We start from the raw sequence: 5,091 nt of genomic DNA, 5'->3' as shown, positions 1-5,091 counted from the left end.
AAATTTCATCCTTGAAAAGTATTCAAACATTACTTCCCACCGACATAATCAGAACAAACATCAAATCTTCTCCTTCAACAAAAAAAATAGCACCCTTTAACTTTTATTTATTTATTTTATATTTTCCCTCTACTTCCACATTGTCTCCTTCATGAAAATTCATTATCTTAATGACTTTTGAAAGACCAATTTGACTTCCTTTATTTAAAACTATAATAGTACAACAATTATGAAACTCAATTTCCTCATTTCTAAAAGAAAAAGCGGACCACTATTCAAGTCTCCAACCAAAAAATCATCAAAAGTCCCTACAGTTACCTCTACTTAGGTTTCTCAAATTCAATTATGTCAAATTTATGTATTGCTTTAATAATTTTCTCTAGAGTTTTAATCTTATCAAGAAAACTACTAAAATTTGATTTTACCTCACCTTTTGCTACAACCTTTATCCCACCTCAAATCTTATTAGAGAAGAGAACAACTATTAAGATCCTTCATCCACAATGATAGTGAGCCTATCTTCTATAGAGAGGAGAACAAATATCATCTGGTAAAAGATGGGATTGAGAATATTGTGAGAGTCCATCGAGTGAATTTTTTTCTCCTGTTAACTTAAGACAAATGAAGAGAATTGTAAATGCTAGAAAAAATTTCTTTGGGTACTAAATTCTATACCTCAAAAAGAGACAACCCAACATTAATCTCTCGCCTCTTCTTGTCAAGGATAGCCTATATAATAGTAGGTGAAAAGGCACTAGCATCTTGAATGTCATCTCTAATCTAAATCAAGCTTTCAAGAATAGACTGATAAGTGTTTATATATATATATATATATATGCACATATACACAAATACACACACATGCACACATAGATACATGTTATATATATGCATATGACACATGTATATACACATATATGCATACACACAGATATATATAAACACACACAACTATATATAAGTGTATATATTAAAAATGAACATTTTAATAAAAAAAGCAAAATATCTAGAAATTGGCATGAGAAAACTAACTAGGAAGCACTTTCATTTAGAAGCCACATTGTTGAAAATTATAATGGGGTTTCCTTGATCCCACTAATATATGTAGAGGTTTCAATCAAAACCCCCATGGTTAAGGCTTTGATCGAAACCTCATTGAAGAACTTCAATCTAACATATAATTTGATGCGGAGATTGTATAGGCAAACATACAAACAAACAAGGGGATTGCTTCCAAAGAAATTACAAACTACATCATAGAATGTAGCTACAAACTATATTGGAAAATAAATGAAGTTTTTTCTTAAAAACATACCAATATTGGTATTGAAAAATCAATAATAGAAAATGTTAGAATTGTAACAAATTTGAAGCATCATATCTCTCAAAAGTAAATTTCCTTGCCTAGTATGTAACCTTAAAACTTCTTAATGGAAAAGTTGTCATGAGCGCACTTGAAGATTGAAGATACTTGCTTTGATACTATTTTGAGTTATCAACTCTACTACATCTCTTGAACTTCTGATTATGCTTTTGTTTCATCCTCAAGGTGAATCAAAGAATGTGATTCAAAATGTTGATCCAAACACTAAACACAATCTAAGCCAAAAACATTGTTAATAATTGTCTATTCCATTGTTAGAACCACAACTAGCAAAAATAACTTTCATGAGGGAGAATAACATTTTTCTAAAGAGATGATATATTCGAGGTGATTATTATTGTACAATAGCTATGCTTTTATTGGCTACAATGAGAAAGGGAGACTAATCAAATGCAAGGTCAAGCTCAATAACTAGCCAAATAATGACACGTAATGCAAAATAAAAGTAAATAAAATAATATTATATCTTAATTTACACCTAGAAGCTGATAATATGATGCTTAAGTGAAGTATGTGAAAAAACTACATTTACTACAACAACTCGTTAAGTGCAACTTGAAGAAATATTGTTATACAATATGAAACCCAACTACTAGACCAGACCATATTTGATACCCATGTACAACACAGTGAAAAGTAATTTAAAATAAATAAATAAAGCCCACCTGAAGAAAGAAAGCTCCTCCCAATCTCTCTACTAAGCACAATGATCCTCGATAAGTACGCGTAAGCACCTCTCATATTGTTCTACATTTGCATCCAGTTGCCTTCCAATATCTGAACAACTTGTGCCATGGTTGGCCTCGTATTCTCGTCCTCTTGAATGCACAAAATGCACACCACAATCGCTCTTCTCACCTCTTCAACATCTGCCTTGTCTGCAATCCTCTCATCCACAATAGCGATGGTGTTTCCCTTCACAATTTGAGTTGCTGCCCAGGTGGGAAAGTAGTGCTGAGATTCCGGCACACTCAGATCATTATTTCTCCGGCCTGAGATTATTTCGAGCAGGGTCATGCCAAAGCTGTACACGTCCACCTTCACTGTTATTGGCACTCCGCTCAGCCACTCGGGAGCCAAATATCCTATCGTTCCTCTTATTGTCGTGAGCACTTTGCTGAAATCTCTGCCAACAAGCTTTGCTAGTCCAAAATCAGCCACTTTGGGGGAGAAATTTGCGTCTAAAAGAATATTTTCTGGCTTGACATCGCAATGGATGATGCGATCTCTGCATTCTTCATGGAGATGAAGCAATCCTCTTGCAGTGCCCAAAGCGATTCGAAATCTGGTTTTCCAGTCTAAAACCTTGTCTTCTTCTTCTATAGATTTACGGGACAAGAAAGTGTTGAGAGATCCGTTGTGCATGTACTCATAAACAAGCATTCTGTGAGACCCCTCCACGCAGAAACCCATGAGCCTCACCAAATTCACATGATGGATGTTTCCAACGGTGCTGATCTCTGGACGGAATTGCTTTTCCCCTTGTGTAAAATCCTCTAACTTTTTCACGGCTACAAGTGTATTGTCTGACAAAGTTCCTTTGAAGACACAGCCAAATGCTCCCTTTCCCAACTTATGTCTGAATTTGTTGGTGGCAATTTTAAGGTCTTTGTAGGTGAATATTCTGAGCGAGGTTGGTGTGCCGTCGCCCTCTACTTTCTCAAGCTGTCTTCTACGCCTTCGCTGGATAAAAACCCTTGCACCGATTAACAGAGCAATGCGCAGAGGAATTGAAATGGAGAGCACAAGCACCATACTTCTTTTTCCTCCTCCTCTCTTGGCTGACAACTGTGACGCATCAGCAGCAGCCAAGCGAATGAAGAATGGCTGGTCTTCAAAAGAATTAGAATTAGAATGGACGCTTAGCAGATCGCCAAACCACAACTTACAAACAGCAGGATTGGAATCAGTGAAAGCAAAGGCTGTGCAGGAGCAATTGTTGAGACAAACAGTTTTGCATCCTTGTAGACTCAACGACTCCTGAAGATATTGAACCTTTTCTTTATCAGATATGAACTTGTCGGTGACTTGGAGGAAACCATCGGTTGAGGAGCAATTTAATGGAGTATCTCGAGCACAGCCGCTTAACCACCAGTCCTGAGAACTCCAGGAAGTGGCGTTCCTTGGGTGGAAGCCATCAATACATCTGCATGACTGAACATTTTCTAGCTTGAAGCAGACTCCATAAGCCCCTCATACTCCGTACACGCCGCATGTTGATTGGGGTCTATCCCAAGCCACGAACCAGCCGTCATTAACCCAATAGTAAATTGATAACACACCGTTTGGTTTGAGAACAACCCTCAGAAACTTCGGAGCAAGATTGGGTGTAAACCAGAACGTGTAGTACATTCTTGTGGGAGAAAACGTTACGAATTCAGCGATGTAGGAAGAATCAGCTCTCGGCTCTGGGATGTTGCTAAAGTGGGTATCAGTCCACTCTCCCGCGCTGTAATATGAAACACCATTTTCGTACTGTAGTAAATATTCTGTCTTTCCCGGGGATGGATTCATCTGGTCAATGAATTTCCCAGGCGCTGGATCCACTGAGCTCTTCCAAGACTTCACTTTTATGCCTTTCCAAAACTTCATCGTAGGCATAAAATGATCTGTGGGATATCCGAAACTCTCCCACACAATCTCAGAAGTGTTTTGAGCTCTCAGAAGAACAAAGTTGCCAGTGTCGAGTATGGAAGCCATGGATGCCTTGGCTTGCTGAGTATCATTACTCGACCAAATCACTTCTCCTTGCAAATCAGAGACACTGAGATAACCATATTTAGACAGAGAGAAAACGCCGGGCATGTTTTTGACGGGAGTTTCTCTGGTAGCCACCCAAATGATGGTCTGCTCAGAGATTTGGGCATACCAGATGCCAACATACCAGTTGTTTGTTCCATTGGGATTGAAAAATCCCAATTGAAAAGTGCCATTCTTTGAAGTAATGGTCTGCTTTTCCCTTAGAGAAGAGCCGAGAGAGATTGTGTCTCTACCTGCAACTAATAAATAGCAGTTGCACAAGATAAGAAGGAAAATGAAGCATTCCAAACATTTGAATGCTAGGCAATTCTTCAGGCAGCGATCCATTTTTCTTTCGGGTGTGTGTTCTCTGTCTAAAATTCATATGACCACAAACCCATGTTAATACCTTCGAAAACAGGATCCCTTTGAAATGGTGAATAGATTACGGGCCATAGAATTATAATTTGACGTGTTGTAAAAGATATCATAAAATATCTTCTATTTATCAGGTTTTAATACTTTTCATAAAATTTGGGACCTCGTAGCAGCTTTTAATATTTTAATTATTTTCTTAAAATTAGTTGAGGTGAGGGACCAAGGTAATAAATAGAATGTCAGCAACTCATGCAATAATAGAGCAATGATCTTGATATTAAAAATTAATTATTATGGATTAAGTAGTACATAATTTTACAATTCAAATGTATACATGTTTTATGATTTAGAATTTAATTTAAATTATGTTTAAGTAATTTATATTCTTATATGAATAGCGTGCATAATTTTTTAAATCATATTTATACATATTTTATATGATTTAGAATTTTATTTAAATTATGTTCTAATTAATTTGTGTTCTTATATAGTACCTATATACATGTAATGATAAGTAATAATCTTAATATTTAAAAAAGATAGCTAATACATACTTTTATAAGTCATCTTTATGCATATTCCATGATTTA

General features: G+C 36.3%; 1 pseudogene; it reads right to left on the bottom strand.

Annotated features, from left to right (window-relative positions):
• Positions 1–2,081: 2,081 nt before the first annotated feature.
• Positions 2,082–4,317, bottom strand: LOC149554236 (G-type lectin S-receptor-like serine/threonine-protein kinase At2g19130 pseudogene; annotated as a pseudogene).
• Between the last annotated feature and the right edge of the window lie 774 nt (positions 4,318–5,091).

Source organism: Cupressus sempervirens, chromosome 6, assembly GCF_028749045.1.
Source record: "Cupressus sempervirens isolate cs-2001-9-10 chromosome 6, ASM2874904v1, whole genome shotgun sequence".
Classification (NCBI taxonomy): domain Eukaryota; kingdom Viridiplantae; phylum Streptophyta; class Pinopsida; order Cupressales; family Cupressaceae; genus Cupressus; species Cupressus sempervirens.
This window is presented reverse-complemented; position numbering and strand designations above follow the sequence as displayed.